The following is a 17,395-nucleotide window of genomic DNA, read 5'->3' on the forward strand; positions in this document are numbered from 1 at the left end:
CCCCCCCCGTCTATCCTCCCGAATATCGCCTCGGATTCACTTCTCCGCACGTCCTACCTTCCAGAAAGTGGTCGCTTTTCTGATGAGAGAGTTGTTGCTATTCTTTTCTTCAATCTCCTGTTGAGTTTGTAGGTGTTCAGAATGGTTTGATCCCTATCCAGCTGAATTCCTGAGAGGAGACGAAATCCAGGTCTCCTACTCCTCCGCCATCTTGCTCCGCCCCCCTTATTTGTGTTTTCTATATTGTTATCTGTGCTTAAATTTTAAAAATATCTTATAAATGTCTGAAAATTACATACATTTTTTGAAAGAAGAATTAAGGAGTTCAAAAGCAATCTAAAATTTTGACCAAATGTTGTCTATGCTGTTTAAATAATCCCTGCTAAGGTGTGGATTTTCTTGGAGCTATGCACCTGCTCCATGGAAGGATATCCACCAATTTTGCTCTCCATCCTCCCATTTCTAGATCATGACAAAGTTGATCTACATTTTCAGATTTCCTCTCCTCATGAACTTAACTCCAGAATAGAATTTAGGGTAAGTTAGGAAAAAACATTCTATTTGCAATACAAAGATAATATCATGAATTAAGGAAAAATGTTTATCCTGCATTTATTTTTTATGTTTACCATATTTACACTGTCATAGTAATTTGTTTCAGATATGTTGGTTTGTGGGCAAGGGTACAGCGCAATGCTAAGGAGACCAAAGGAACAGAAGAAACAGACCCAGCAGCAGAGGCTGGGTCTAAAAAGGGCAGCATCCAAGGATTAGGACCAGTTCAGCTGTAGTGCGGGCAGGTATCAGCCCTAAGGTTAAGGGACAGATGATTATTTGGCAATTGGGATACAGCAGCCCTGTTCAAAGTGTTGGGTGTTGGGTGAGATTAAAGGTCAGGCTGTGGCAACAGTGCAATTGCTGTGCTCATCTGACCACTTATGTCAAGATCCCAGCAGATACACAGAACCAATATTCTGGGAAAGGGATTTGGTAATGACTGGTCAAGATTATAAGACTACATCGTAGGAGTTTAAGAAGGGTTTTTGCATCAGTTCCGACCTGTTTAGTTCCTAATAATAGAAACTCAACTCACATAATTGGATGGCATTGACTTCAGACGCAATGTGATCAGATACACTCAGAACTCTTTTTCACTGGCCATCTATGTTAGTCATGTTTAGTATAATCATGCTTTGTAGCAAGTAGCCTCAAATCTCAAATGCTACATAACAATTAACATCAAAATTTCAATGGCCCATAACAGCAAACATTTATTTATTTCATGCTCACAGGTCTGCAGATTGGCTATGTGTAAGCTAATAGTGGCCGGGCATTGCTGGGCTCAGGCCGCTTCAGGTTGGCTACAGATCTGCACCATGTCTTCATCCTGGGACCAAAGCAGAAGGATGAACAGCTATCTGTTCTTTTCATGGGAGAGAGCAAAAGATCCAAAATTGTTGGTGGAAACTCATAAGGCCTCAGCTTAGGATGGGCACACATGATTTTCATCCATAGTCTACTGGTCAAAGCAAGTCATATGGCCAAGTCCAAGGTCAATGAGCACAGATGTAAATTCCATTTACTCTAGAGGGAGGCACTGCAAAGTCAAATTGCAAAAGATTAGAGGATTAGAGAGAGAGAGAGAGATGGATAGATAGATGATAGATGATAGATTGCTAGATAAATCTCTCTATTGAATAATTTCAAATTAAGCATAAAGAGTTGGAAGAAATAACCCAATCCTCCACACTATCTCTAAACTTTCCTTGCCCCTGCTTATCTTCCCCTGCCTGTAGCTCTGTTGCCAAAGGCAAGATAACTGTTAGCTGTTCCTGTCTCACTTTCCCAAGCTTGGCAGTCCTAATGGATAGAGAACATCTTTCCAGGTAACTTTAGTTAAGAAAAAAAAAAAAAAAAGTATAATAAGGGCTCTGTTTGGGCTGGCGTGGGTTCTACCTATTCCTGAACCAACCACTACAGCCAAGGAAAATAGACTCCTCTGACTGGCCAACATAGGCCATACACACACACTTTATTATCTGGGGATTAGGAGGGAGATGGCGTCAGCCTTCATAGCTTCATCAGGATCACATAAACTTTAGAGGGGTGCCTAAAAGAACCAATACTGGGAAGACATAGACACTTCAGTCTTTGATCTCAATAGGAAACTAGAAGCCTACACAGGGAAACCAAGTACAAACAGAGCCCTGTGGCATCAATGTGAAAAAACTAGGAAGGGAACAGCAGAGCCCTGGGCTGTAATCAGAGTTACAATAATGGGACTGAGGCTGAAGCTTCTGTGTACTTCCCATCCCTATTGTGGATGGGGAATGGGCCTGGGAGAGACATGAAGCTCCAGGAACATCCAGCTTTAGGAGCAAATAGGAGGAAAAACAATACATGTTTAGCTGTATTGGTGAAGTTAAAATGCTGGTTTTTTAATTTTTATTTATTTATTTTAAAGATTTTATTTTTTTATTTATTTGAGAGCGAGAGAGAGAATGAGCAGGGAGAGGGATAGAGGGAGAGGGAAAAGCAGGCTCCCCACTGAGCAGGGAGCCTAACCTGGGGCTCAATCCCAGGACCCTGGGATCATGACCTGAGCCGAAGGCAGACACTTAACCGACTGAGCCACCCCAAAATGCTGGGTTTTTTTAAAGGTGAAAAAGTAAGTACCTCTGAATCTTAGGGGAAAGTTCTACTGCTCCAGCTTCAAGATTAAGACATTGGTACTAGTGAGAACCACAGGGTAAAATGAGCCCTGTAATTACAGGTGTAAATACACTGGCAGACCTTTGACCAGATGTCAGGTGTGTAGACCCGTGACTCACAACATTGTACCGGACAGCGTCTGGTAACACCCCACAACTTCATATTGAAAAAATATATATAACTTAGTTGAAGTGAGAAATGTAACAAGTTTCAAATGAGTTGTAAATCATCTCATTTCTTAAATTAACAGAATGAAGTCTAAATCTTTAGTGCTTTGTAAATTGTGTGCTCAGTAACTGTAAGGTGAATGAAGGAACAAACCACTGGGATTTCCTCCGTTAACCAGTTTTGTGGCAGACCTGTACCACCAATGTGAAAAAGGTGGAGATAAAAACAGAGAAGAGTAAGGGGGAGGGAGTGGCCGCCGGAAGGGCACTGTAGAGAATCGCACGCAGTGGAAACATAAAGGCAGGCAGTTAATATTAAAGTTGAAAGTGAGAGGGCGCCTGGGTGGCTCAGTTGGTTAAGCAACTGCCTTCGGCTCAGGTCATGATCCTGGAGTCCCGGGATTGAGTCCCACATCAGGCTCCCTGCTCAGCGGGGAGTCTATTTCTCCCTCTGACCCTCCCCCCCCTCTCATGTGCTCTCTCTCATTCTCTCTCTCTCAAATAAATAAATAAAATCTTAAAAAAAAAAAAATGAAAGTGAATGAAGAAAGGGTGACAGCGTGAAGAAGCTTTTGTCTCCAGGCAAGGCTTCAAAGAAAGCTTTAAAGGGCCCAAGCAGTCCCATGCACCCCCTTCCTGGTTTGGTTTATTCTCCCCCTTTCAGGAGCTGATCCTCCTCTGCCCTCGAATTCTCAGCCCTCAGAAAGGGATGTGATATTAGCACCGGCCTCTCCATGTTTTCCAGAAAGAGAGTCAGATTGGAGTGTGGAAGAAGCCAAGTATCACCTGCCGCCTGAGTGTTTGCAAGTATGTAAGACTGAAGAATGAGCCCTGTTTTTTCTCACACCAGAAAAAATAAGATATACTGAGGGGTTCTCCAGTCTGTGAGAGCAAAAGCTTGTGATGTTTCTGACAAGTAATTAGAGATTATTTGAGCATGGTACAAACAAAACTAATGTGTCAAGGTTTCAAATTGCACCCAGTTGCTGTAATCGTCTATTTCTCCCCAATCCTGCTCCCTGTGCCAGAGCTCCTATTTGCCAGACAAATAAACTCCAACTGAAATAAAAGTTCTTTTTAGGTAAGGGTCAAGGCAGATTAGGAATATTTTCGCTGGATTTAGCTAGATTTGCCAGTCAACGATGGATGGTTCAACTTCTCCCTGGTCTGAGTCTCAGTTATGGTGGTTATGTTTTCATGCACGATCGCGTGGTGCTGAGTGGGAGGTTCAGGGTCCAGAGCACAGGCCTGCTCTGGGCACTCTCTTTAGGGTGACATGCCACCAGACACCTTGTTTCTCCTTGGACTGTTATTTCAAAAGCAGAATAAAGTGGGCTTTAGGGTAAATAAAGATTGGGTCATGGCCACACAAAGTTACAAAACCAGCATTTGGCTAGCATAAGTGAACAGCAGTATCTCTTCCAGATACCAGACTCCCTCTGCCCTAGTTCTTTTCAAAGTCCAGAGACCAGGACTCTCCCTAAAGCCCAGAGCTGGAGATACGCTGGCTCACTCAGATTATGACACTGTCTTTGGAAAGAAATTGAGTTAGGACACTGGTGAAAAAGTCAAAAAGCCGTGAAATCTCATCCACCTGAAAGTTAGCAAGGGGTGGCTTTGTGTGGAAGGAGTGGGGCGGGGGTGGGGGTTGCTCTCACAATTGCAACTTTTCTCCTCTCTCGACCCTCACAGAAAACAAATGGATTTATTGGAGGTTTCCTCCTTCTGTGAAGGAAATCTAAGTAAGACTCAACTGCCTTCATCACTTAAGAGCTGTTTGTTTAGTTTGGTTTTGCTGTTGGTGATGGTTATATATACATTGTTATGTTAGCGCACAGGTGCCCGTGTTTATGCATAAGGGTCAAAGTTGTATCTCACACCCTCGTCAGAAAATTGATAGGGAAAAAATAAAGGAGGGCTTAGTTAAAGATCATGAGGCGATAATAAGACTGGTTAAGCATTGCACCTTTAAATGACTAGTTAAAGGTCTTAGGCTTACCAGGATTGTCGGTCAGCTGGGTAGGCAACTTTTTTTCTTAATTGTGGTAAAATAGGCACTGACACTGAAATTTTTCATTTTAATTATTTGTGAGCACACAGTTCAGTGCAGTAAGTACATTCACATTGCAATGCCTCCATCACCACCATCCACATCCAGAACTTTCTCATCTCCAGCTGAAACTCTGTCCCCATTAAATGTGAATTCCCCATCCCCCACCCCCAGCCCATCCCTGGCCACCCCCACTCTACTCTCTGTCTCTCTGAATCTGACTACTCTAGGTCCCTCATAGAAGTGGAGTCACACAGTGTCTGTCCTTTTGTGACTGGTCTCTTTCACTTAGCATAATGGCTTCAAGGTTCATCAACGTTTGTCATCAGATCTGTATGGCTTGTTTTCCATTGATTGGACTCTTTGTTTTGTTTTCTTGCTGAGGACTCTGACTTGAAAACAGGATAACCATCTGGAAGTTTGCCTGGCCACGGGGCTTCCTTCTCACCACCCTAAAATATACTTACCTTTGCCATACTGGACATTTTCCAGTGTTTTTTGCCTGCTTTGTCCACTACATAACTGCTGTGTTAATGGCAGCCCCCAGCGTCAGCGTGGCTCCGCTGGGAGGTAGGAGGGTGTGCACCCCTGGCTCTCTCCTCTATCCCCCCAGGCAAAGCCCTCAGAGAACCCAGAGAAGCCCTTCCTTCCCTCGGTAATGCAAGGTGACTCTAGACCTGGAGGGCAGGCCATCGTTATCTTCCTAAGTACAGCTGGCTCTTAACACATGCTTTTTGTTTGTTTGCTCTTTGTAAGTAGTACATTCACATGGTTAAATACATACACAGTCGGAATGTGCCGTGAAAAATAAATCTCCCTCCCACCCCAGAAGGGCTTCCTCATTCCCCTTGCCTGCGGTCAACCACCGTCATCTTGTCCACCTCGTCTGTCTTTCCAGAGACAATTCCATGTAAACAAGCACACAGGCGCCTCTTTTACACAAAAGATATCACCTTATACCCACTGATCTGTATCCTGCCTCATGGAAAAACACAGAAAAGAAAGAGTATAATACACAAAGTTTCAGAGCTGATGAGAATGTTTAGACATAACTTTTTTTCTTACATAAATGAAATAAAATGTTACAGACAAAATTGAAATAGTCTATGACCAAAAAAAAAAAAAATTCTATGACCTTCACAGCCAATCCTGTTCCCCTTGTCCCTATCCCCAGGGGTAAACACTATCATGAATTTGTTATATCCTTTCAATAAGCTTGTATATTTTCTCTTTTTTTTTTAAGATTTTATTTATTTATTTGAGAGAGAGAGAACGAGCAGTGGGAAAGTTCAGAAGGAGAGAGAGAGAGAAGCAGACTCCCCGCCAAGCAGGGAGCCCAACATGGGGCTCGATCCCAGGACCCAGAGACCACGACCTGAGCCGAAGGCAGATGCTGAACCGACAGAACCACCCAGGCGCCCTGAGCTTGTATATTTTTACATGCATACATATATATGTCTATGAACCATTTTGTGTAAGTTTTCAATTTACATAACAGCCATGTGTAATATTCATTCCCACTACAGACAGGCATTTAGGTTCTTTCAGACTTTTCCTCCCCAAATAACGATGCAGGAAGGATTTTGTGCATACATCTTTGTACACACATGTAAGGATATGCTTAAGATAATTCTGTAGAGGTGGGTTCTCTGGAGCAAAGGATATGTGCATTTTTAATTTTGATAGATTGTTCCAAAGAAGTGGTACCAATTTTTACCCCCCCAACAATGCATGGAGTCCCTGTTTCTCCACACCCTCTCTCACACAGTAATTTATCAAAATCATTCATCTTTACTCATCTATTAGGCGAAAAATTATCTCTTTTAATTCGAATATACATTTCTTTTGCTGAAAATGAGGCTGATCACTTTTTCATGGTTTGAAAGCCATGCATACTTCTTCTTTTATGATTTTTTTAAGGTCCTTTGCCCACTTTTCTTTTGGGTTAAATGGTCTTATTGACTTCCAAGTGTTCTTTGCATGTACAAATGAAAATTAGCTCTTTCTCATGATGTACACTACCAAGATTTTCCCAGTCTACTGCTAATGTTCTGATTTGCCTTACTATTTTTGTCCCATGGAAATTTTGTATGCGGTCAACTTTATCCATCTTTATGAATGCTTTGAAGCAATGATACATTTATTGCTTTCTCTTCCTTCTCTTTCTCTCTTCCCTTCCCGTTTTCTCCAAATACCAAAATTAATCATACCTCATATTCCTGGGTCTAGGATGAGATCAACAACTGAAGTCACCCAGAGATAATCAGGGTGAACTCTGGAGCTTTGACATAAGCACAGAGGCTCCAGCTGACTTTGACTCAACTCTGCCCTAGTGTGTATTTATAGAGTGTATTTATAGGGTGTCCTAAATCAGTCCGAGGCACTGACACTTTTGGGACTTCTTACAATCTGGGGGTGCCCCACAGCCAAGCTGGTCTTCTTACACTGCCTCTGTCCTAGTCTGACCTCCACCCTTGAGGTGTTGCAGGGAGGCTGGCACGTGGGAACCTAAGATCATGGTGACCTATTGCTTCTTTTTTCTTCTTTCCAGCTCCTTAAAATACTCCTCCTTGGAGCCAGGTTTCTCACTGTCAGAGAAAACAAGAATGAGTTTTATGGTGTCCACTGGAATTGGAATCTGCTTATCAGTGTGAAGTCATGATTTCCAGGCCCTAGAGAAAGCTATAGAGATAAATACAGATGTATAGCTGTGTGCATAATTGTGAATTTGCTTTTGTGTATTCTTCAAAGGTTTCACACACACAGCCTTTTCATCTTCTTCCTTGAATCTTTCTCCCCTTGTTTGTGAAGACAAGGGTGTGGTCGGCTATTTCCTGTGCTCTCCCATATCTCTTCTATCACAAATAGAAACTGCTGCACAAAATGTCATTATTTAAGCACTGGGGGATTTAAAAATAAGACTGAAGGAAAAAAAACCAAAACAGGGTGGAGGGATGGAGTAACAGAGTGATGGGCATTAAGGAGGGCACCTGATGGAATGAGCACTGGGTGTTGTATGCAACTGATGAATCACTGAACTCTACCTCAGAAATACACTATATACTAATTCCTTGAATTTAAATAAAATTTAATTTAATTTAAAAATAAATAAATAAGGGGCGCCGGGGTGGCTCAGTCGTTAAGTGTCTGCCTTCCGCTCAGGTCATGATTTCAGGGTCCTGGGATTGAGCCCCGCATTGGGCTCCCTGCTCAGCGGGGGGCTGCTTCTCCCTCTCCCTCTGCTCCTCCCCCCTGCTTGGGCTCGCTCTCTCTCTCTTAAATAAATAAATAAAATCTTAAGTAAATAAATAAACATAATTAAATGTAAAAAAACACAAAAACCAAAAAAGCTCATTAGTTGTTCTGGACTGAGTGGTGCATTCCTTCAGCCTTTTTGCTTTCCACGGCCCTTCTCAGGGGGTTGACCTTCTGCACCTTCTACGGGCCCTTAGCATGGCTGCATCCTCCCTAGAAGCATTTACCCCTAAGTTCTTTCCTTCTTTCCTCCCTCCCTCCCACAAATGTTTACAGAGCTTTTAACATGTGTCAGTCGCACGTGCCCGGTACAGGCAATCGGGCAGCGAACGGGTGCTGTATCCGGGAACACAGGTGCCGCCTTCAGCAAGTGTACGACCAAAGAACATAATAATGAATCACTAAATAAACCGGGGCCCTTCCTTCCAGAAGCCCACCCTCACCGGAAAGGTGGCTATTAGCAGGTCCTCACTGTAGCCTCAAGAAAAGCGCTTTTCTCTCTCCCACTGGAGGAGAGAGCTTTGAAGTACTCTGATCCCCTTGCTTCCAGCAGATTAATAAAAACGGAGATTTTTCGATTTCGCACGCCGGCTCACTGGCTCCTCACAGGGGCGGGGAGAAGACCTCCGATCTGCGTCGTATAGATGAGAAGCGGGGCTGACCCAAGGGCACCGAGCAGGGGGCGCCGCGCTGGTGCTGGGGGGATGGGGAGCGCATCAGGGCGGGCCGACTTTAAAGGCCGCCGGGTCCAGCCCCGCGTTCGCCGCCTCACTTCCTTCCTCAGGAATCCAGACTCCTGTCCCGCTTTCCTAGACGAGACAGCAGGCTGGGGGTGCCCCTGCTTCCACAGAGGGTCCTGCTCATATGTACGGCATTCATTGCTTTAGCCCCGCAATCCTCTTCTGTATTTTGCTCTCTTAACTTCAGCAGGTCCTTCCCGTTCTTTATATTCATCAGTAGGCTCATAGGCATGCGAACCTACGGGGCCACCGCCGCAGGCCCGGGCGCGGACCAGGCCCAGTAAGACACAGTCCCTACCCTTAGAGAGCTCGTGATCGAAGAGGGGAAACAGATATGCAGACAACTGCTCTGCGTGTGACGAGGGCATCTCGCGGGTTTAAGAGCAAAACCACATAGGGAACTTCCTCGAACTTTCTCTCCACGGTGAAGGCTGTCGGGGTGGAAGCGTGAAGATAGGAACAAGTTTGGAGGGAGAGGGGGAGAGAAGCGGCAGAAATTCATGACACTCCTAGTCTCTAAGCCGGGGCGGAGCAGGGTCAGCGGGGGAGGACCCCCGTGCGTGCGGGGGCAGGTGAGAGGGGGCGCAGCTGAGGAGCAGGGAGGGGAAGCCGCATGGGTCTGTCTAAGGGCGAACTGGCCCAGTTTTCTTCAGCAAACTCCACAGCAGGAGAAATGAACAGAGAGAAATTAGACAGCGGTAGGTCAAGGTGGAGGGGGTCATGCTCAGGGAAGCGCTTTGAATATATGAAAGCTACATGTATACAGATGCCAGAGATTCTCATTACCCTGCGGGGGTCAGGAATCAGATTGCTTGATGGCTCTGAGAAGGCTCTTTCTCCCAGTGGGAGAGAAAGTAAAGTGTATTTCCTCCGTGGCTGGATGCCGCCGGGCTCACCCTTGTAACTCATGCTGCTGAGCGCTGCTCTCAACAAGGCGGCCGACGCAAGATGGAAGCTGGTGGGATGGGGTGCACATGACTGGCGGTGGGAGGGCCGAGTCCCAAGAGGAGAAAATATGAGAGCAGGGGAGGGCAGACACCCCGGGAAGTGTAGTAATGAGAGCACAGGGCAGGTTTGGAAGCCCTGAGGGCCTGGCAGGGGAGAGGCTGGGGATGGGGTTTGGGAAGGGGATCTAGGCTTTGGAGCTAACAAATAATACAGGGAAGGAGGGAAGGAGTTCCACAGCTGTGGCCAGCTTACTGTCAGAGACTGTCAGGGGGAAGAGGTAGCCCTATGCCCCAATCCCACTGCGTTTGCAGGGGAGCCCCCACATGGGCAGAGGGGAAGGTCTGGCTGCAGGGTTTGCTGAGCAGGCTCTGTAACAGTGGAGTGTGCAGGCAGCAATCCTTGCCCCTTCAAGACCACAGCATGGGGACACGGGAGAAGGAAGAGCCTTTACCCCAGAGAGTTTTTCAACTTTTCAACAGAAGATATTGTCAGGGGAAATCCAGAATTCAGTTAAGGCAAGAGGGAGCGAGAACGTAATTTAAGGCTCTGTAAGATTTTCATGGAATCTTCTGGATACTTTCCCTAGAACCAGATTTGACTTTTACATAAAGTGAATGAAGATTAAGCTTCAGGGCCTCTCTTTTGCTTTGTAAGGCTCTATTCATAATTTGGTATTCATAATTTTTTTATCGTCCCCCCTCCCTCCATTGTATAGCCTTTAAGCTCCAGAGAAGCTTCATCTACCTCCACCTAGAACTCTACAAATTGTGGGTTTGGAAGAAGGCTGGTTTCTGTAAATAAGTACTGGGGATGTAACGTACAGTGTGATGACCATGGTTAACACGCTTTATGGTACATTTGAAAATTGTTAATGATGTAGATTTGGAATGGTGGTGAGGTTTGGTGGAGCGAGGTCCAGAGCCGATGGCCAAGAGAGAATTCTTGAGACGACTTTGGTGCAAAATGGTGGTTTTATTAAAGCCTGGGTGAAGAGGAAAATTACCCAGAGCAGGCCCAGGCAAGCAGGCCCCAGAAGATGGAAAGTTACTAGCTCAGTCGGTAGAGAAGTGAAAACTCGCCGTTTCGGCCTCTACAGGCTTCTCACCACCAGCATCTTGTCCGCTCTAACCGCTGCCCTAATCGCCGTTCCCGCCTAAAGCACCACCACCCCCACCCCCCCACCCCCAGTGTAAACCTACCTACCAGCAGTCAGCACAGCCCGTGGAACCTGACCACCTGCACTCCCCTATAAAAAGCTCTATAACCCCGCTGCCCGGGGCCCAGAATTTCATGTGCGAGCTCGTCTGGGTCCGCCGGCGTAAGATAAACCTGAGTTCTCCTGCTTCTCCAAGAGCCACTTGGTTTCTCGCCTGTCTGATTATTTTCCGCAACACGGGGACAGGGAACCGTGTGTAGAATGAGCTGCTGCACGGGGGTTGTGAGGAGTGGCCGATTGTATACTTGGGAGTTGGGGTTGGTAAGGAAAAAGGGAGGTGTCCAAAAGCACTTTGATATGCTAAAGAAGACCCTCAGGATACCGGAGGACTTGCTATTATTAAGCTAAGGGTGTCTTTTCCCTCTAGCAAAGCATTAGCATTAAGATAGTTCTAAGTTTCCTGGAGGAATGTCACACCTATCCCACCCAGGAGTGTGGGGGGGGGGGGTGTTGGTTGCAGAGTGTCATCTTGTGTTTTGTCCTCAGCTTGCCTTCTGATCCCTCATCAATAAGAGGGTAGATCCTAAAAGTTCTCAGGAAGAAAAAAGCTTTTTTGGGGGGGGGAGTCTATCTGAGATGGTGGGTGTTAACTAAACTTACTATGGCAATTATTATGTAATATATGTAAGCCAGGTCATTATGCTGTACACCCTAAACTTGTACAGTATTTATGTCAATGATATCGCAAAAAAACTGAAATAGAAATAAATAAAACTATGCGATGCAAAAAAAACCAAAAAAACAAAAAACAAACAAACAAAACCCCAACAACCAGAAAACCAAAAACAACCTCAGTGTTCTGATTTCCAAATAATTTCTCTAGTCCCCTATTGTTAAAAGATAGGCAGGAAAGGGGCGACTGGTGGGCTCCATTGGTGAGCTTGTGACTCTTGATCTTGGGGTCCTGAGTTCCAGGCCCACACTGGGCATAGAGATGACTTAAAAATAAAATCTTAAAAAAGATAAGCAGGAAAAATGAGAAGTGTGCTACCTGGGAGTTCTTTTCTTCTTAGCATTGTTGCCCTGGATCATACCCGAGGGTGTGTTACTTTGTCCTCAGTGGAAGTAACAATTACCCCATATTCTTCAGCTCCGAGTAAAGGTAAGGTGACATGCTGTTAGGACCTGTGACTGTCACATGCACAGGGTGTGATCGTCTGGGCAAGTTTGGACCCGTCACCTCAGTGTGCTTCTGTGTCCCTAACAAACACTGGGAGTTGAGTTTCTAAGCACACCCTACTCTGTAGGGGTAACACCCTCCCCACCTCCCTCTCCTGAGAACTGTGACTGATAACCAGCAATTGTTTGCACAGAATGTCCCCGGCTCGTGAATGGGCATTGTTCTCAGAAAGGGAATTTGTAAGTCTATTGTTTAGAACTGGAAGACATTTCCCCTAGATAAACAAGGCTATGTGTAATCTTTATTATTCAGGGCAGCCCAAAAGAACTCCATGGTGTGTCCCTGAAATCCTAGTCTGGACAGTGGTAACAGAAACCCCACCCTGTGTAAACATGTATCCTTCAGAAAATGCCTTCTGATTTCTAACCCGAGATCCTGGGAATCTTTTTCCCTTTTATAGACTTTTTGGGGGGGCTGAGCGGGACTTCCCCAATTCTCAGCCCTCTGTGTGACTGCCCTGGCGTGGTGTGGAAGCCGGAGAGGAAAGAGAGCTATGAGCAGGGTAGCCAGACTCAGAGGAAGGCAGAGTAAATTCCAGAATTCCTTTGAGCCTCTGGCTCTTCATCCACATCTTCTGAGGGCCCAGGGATAAGCCTACTTCCGTTCTGCCTCTAGTCCAGGTTCCTTGGCCCTTTTGAAGTTTCCTAAGGTCTTGGACCCCAGAAACAATGGTAAACAGACTGCAGCTCTAAACAGTGGCTCCTTTTTAAAGAGGAGTGGAATTTTTCACTGAATTTTTAATTTTCACTTTTTTGAAAATTTTAATTTATAAATTTTCACTTATTTTTCAGTTAAGGACCCTCTCAGGAAAGACCATAGCTGACATAGGAAAGAATGGTGGGTTTCGAGGTATACCAAAGACCAAACTAGATCCAGGTTAAATTCCTTGCATTTGTAGTTGGCTTCAACTAAGAGATGATTCCTGTACTTTTTTAAAAATCATGTTTTCTTTGCTCTTGCCTTGAAACAGGCTCAACACATCTTTTTTTAAAATTTAATTTAATTTATTTATTTGACAGAGAGAGCAGCAGAGGGAGAGGGAGAAGCAGACTCCCCGCTGAGCAGGGAGCCTGATGTGGGGCTTGATCCCAGGACCCTGTGATCATGACCTGAGCCGAAGGCAGACGCTTAACCGCTTAACCAACCGAGCCACCCAGGTGTCCCAAGGCTCAACACATCTATACCAATATCTCACTCTTTCAAAGGATTATTAGGGCACCTGGGTAGCTCAGTCGGTTAAGCGTCTGCCTTCGGCTCAGGTCATGATCCCAGGGTCATTGGATCGAGTCCCACATTGGGCTCCCTGTTCAGTGGGGAGCCTGCTTCTCCCTCTCCCTCTGCCCCTCTCCCCTGCTCCTGCGCTCTCTCTCTCAAATAAATAAATAAAATCTTTAAAAAAGGACTATATTTTACAAAAGGCTTTCACATCCATTATTTTATTTGAGGTTAAAGATATTATTATCCCTGTTTTATTGCTAGGGAAACTGCGAGAGATCACTTGGCTTGTTGCTTGGGAAGCCAGGTCTTGGGCACCATATCTGTGTCCTTCATAATGTTTTTTAGAGGTTGGTTAATTCCCCAAGGGAGGCAGGGCTCACAGAGTCCTGTAGCTGAACTGAGTCTCTGGAGTATGTCCGGTTTTCTCCCTGTCCCCAGACTTTACTAAATTCTCCCAAAACATCTAAATGCCTCTTCTAAAATTTCTCTAGGGAATGAAATCTATAATTCTCAGTTACCTGTCCTGGTGAACAAAAAGCCTCTGTCTGGTTAGAGAGACATCCTTTATATCCACCTTGATTGTTTTTGTTACCAAAAAAACCCTTTGTTTGGCCGAGAAAATATATATATATTTTTAAAGATTTTATTTATTTGACAGAGAGAGACACAGCAAGAGAGGGAACACAAGCAGGGGGAGTGGGAGAGGGAGAAGCAGACTCCCCGCTGAGCAGGGAGCCCGATGCGGGGCTCGATCCCAGGACCCTGGGATCATGACCTGAGCCAAAGGCAGACGTTTAACGACTGAGCCACCCAGGCGCCCCATAGAGAAAGTATTTTTTACTACTTGTTGGGAAAACACAATAGGGGGCTGAGAAAACATGGGACTGGCCTGAGATGATTGGGTCTGTTCACGACCATTGACAGCACAACTGAAATAATAACTAACACGAGAATGGACTGTGTACATTTTCAACTGTGTACATTTTCCATGTTACTTCCTCATCCTCTGTGGCAGCTAAACCTTACAGAACCCCCGGGGGTGGGCAGAGCTGGCCAGGAGACTGGAAGCAAGCTTCCAGCTGGAAGCCTGATGTATTACTGTTCAAGCTTCCAATACCAATCCACCACAGAGCTGACTAGAATACTGGTCTCTGGCCCTAGGCCTAAAACGCCAGGTCTCCGTGCCCATCAAAAAGTCATGCTGACTTTCCAGGTTACCCGGGTTTTTATGGGGGTGAGTTCTTAATTTAGTGCCAAGCCCAAATTCAGAACTGTGGAAGGCAGAAACAGAGATGCTCCCTGGGGACTCTGGTTAGAGAACACGAAGCCCCAGTTGGCTTCTGCCGGCGGGTCCTGGGGCAGAGCCAGTGACTGTGTGGAACGGGGCAACTGTAGGCTTTGCCCTGCTCTGGCCTGCATGGGACCCGGCCGCGTTCGGAGCCTTGTCCTGAGCCATTCTCTCCCAGGCCTGCCCAGATCCGCACAGAAGCTGCAGGGGCTGGGGCAAGGCTGCGGGATGCACACTGTGTCTTGTGCATCTCTCCAAAGCCAGAGGAGCTGGCTGACCGCAGTAGAGATTGGACATGGGTTCAGGAGGTTACACTTGCACATGTTATTATGTAGGAGGATTTGGGACAGACTGTACCGTTCTTAGTCTCTTGGGAGATTCTAATCCAGGATAGCTTGCCAGTCCCTCTCCCAGTTTGCTCTTGAGTGTGTAGACATTGATGATTTACTCCGGATTCCCATCCTCAGACCTCTAACACCCTGAGGTCTTGGTCACACTTCTAAGCCCACCTGTTCCAGCAAACAGCCATCTCACTGCATGGACTGTTTGGTGTAGTCGGACACAGTAACCTATCAGCAATTCCCAAACCTTACTGCAGAACAAAATCACCCAAGGTGTCTTTTTAAAGATTTTTTTTTTTTAATTTATTTAACAGAGACAGAGAGCACAAGTAGGCAGAGTGGCAGACAGAGGGAGAGGGAGAAGCAGGCTCTCCTCCGAGCAGGGAGCCCGATGCGGGGCTCGATCCCAGGACCCTGGGATCATGACCTGAGCCGAAGGCAGACGCTTAACCGACTGAGCCACTCAGGCGCCCCCCAAGGTGTCTTTTTAAAACGCAGGTTCCCAGACCCCACCCCACATTCACTCAGGAGCATCTCTAGGTCTGGGTCCTGGGAGTCCGAATTTTCAACTCAGCCAGATTGAGGGCCAGCAATGAGGAAGCAGTGCCTAGCGTGCCCTCCTTAGCAGCACCACCGAAAGGGGAACACAACCACTTGCGTCACCATTTCCATATCCTAGAGAGAGTGCTGCCTCACCCCGGACCCAAAGTAACCAGCTGTATTCCAAGCTCTGCTCAATGTCCACTTCAAGCTCCCTCCCTGGGCTTGCTCTGACCTGGGCTCCTGTCTCTCAGCAGCTGGAGGATGGCTAGTCCCAAGAGCTGCTCCCTCCACAGCACTCCTCCACTCTTGCTCTGAGCCCAGAACCCCGGGGCACACCTGGGAAGTGTGAGTGAGAAGAGCTCCATGTTTTCACTTGGCATCAAAACACCAGACCACGCGTCCTGCTCTCTGTCCCCATAGCGTGTCTGACCCCATGCAGGCTCCACGCCTTGACTGGTCTGGCTATACCAGCCACACGGCCAAGTGCCAAGGCTGTACTGAATTTGGGGAGGGGGCCTTTCAGTGGCTAAATATGTCGTGTAATTCAAAAGTATTCTTAATAAAAACGGGAGGGGCGCCTGGGTGGCTCAGTTGGTTAAGCGTCTGCCTTCAGCTCAGGTCATGATCACAGGGTCCTGGGATCGAGCCCCGTGTCGGGCTCCCTGCTCAGAGGAGAGCCTGCTTCTCCCTCTGCCTCTGTTGCTCCCCCTACTTGTGCTCTCTCTCTCTGTCAAATAAACAAATAAAATCTTAAAGAAAAAAAAGTATTTCAGGTTGTCTCCTTTTCTTGCGATAGAAATTATTTTTTGTGATGAAGATTTAAGTCCTGGTGCAGAGAGTAACGGGCTGGAAGAGCACATTAGGAGAGGAAGTTCAGAAGCTCAGTTCGTGGTTTTGTCTGTTCACTAGCAGACATTTCCAGAGCACTTGTGAATTATGAAGAGCACTATTATTCAAAACCTCAGACTCCTAATACCTAGGAGAGGCGATGGAAAGGGAGTTTCCCTGTGTGTAAATTTGAGGGAAGCAGCACAGTAGAGAGTAACCATTCTCTGTGCTGAGCCTGGGGGCGCGGAAGGGGGCCTTCCTGAGGGCTGGCCAGATTTCCACCCTCCTGGTACGGAAAGGACATTTCTGCCAGGAGACTTGGCCGCTTATTGACTGGAAAGGAAATTCCTGGAGAGAGATTTCACTGCTCCAAGGTTTTTGAGACACAAGGGAATCCCAATAATGAAGGATCCTGGGGAAGGTGCGAAAGCTGACGGTCCCAGTCCCGGGAGCTCAAGCCATCTCAGAAGGAAGAGATGTTGCTCTGGCCCTGGGGGATGAAGGCCAAGCCCGGGGTTTGACTCATCAACCCAGGGAACTATGTGACTCCCCTTTCCCACTCTTGGTCTCCCACCAGCCCAATCCCATTGTTTCCTCTGCTCACAGATGCTGTAGGTCCAGGGAGGGGCAAGCCATGAGCAACTTACCCCCTTCCCCTCAGACCTCTCCCTGATAATTGAAAGGAAGGGTATTTTTCTCTTTAAGCACCACATTAAGGCTGGGCCAGTTCATCCTCTCCCTCTTAGGACTTGGGCCTTGACACCTGAAACTTACCCATCGTTCATCTGTGCGGCTCATCCCTTTTCCATGTGGCATCCATCTTACTGCGTCCTGCTAGCTTGGTGCTTTCTCCAAGGGCCATAATGCTTGCCTAGCCTGAGGGCTTAGTTACGTTGCCAAAACAAATTA

General features: G+C 46.4%; 1 long non-coding RNA gene across 1 annotated transcript; it reads right to left on the bottom strand.

Moving 5' to 3' along the window:
• Positions 1–1,251: 1,251 nt before the first annotated feature.
• LOC145721703 (uncharacterized) lies at positions 1,252–10,469 on the bottom strand. Its single transcript, XR_014145549.1, has 2 exons — positions 9,711–10,469; positions 1,252–1,597 (listed from the first exon to the last, which is right to left on the bottom strand). It is a non-coding gene; the product is annotated as an uncharacterized LOC145721703 (long non-coding RNA).
• Between the last annotated feature and the right edge of the window lie 6,926 nt (positions 10,470–17,395).

This window comes from Leptonychotes weddellii, chromosome 5 (genome assembly GCF_054177405.1).
Source record: "Leptonychotes weddellii isolate Sample4059 chromosome 5, ASM5417740v2, whole genome shotgun sequence".
Classification (NCBI taxonomy): domain Eukaryota; kingdom Metazoa; phylum Chordata; class Mammalia; order Carnivora; family Phocidae; genus Leptonychotes; species Leptonychotes weddellii.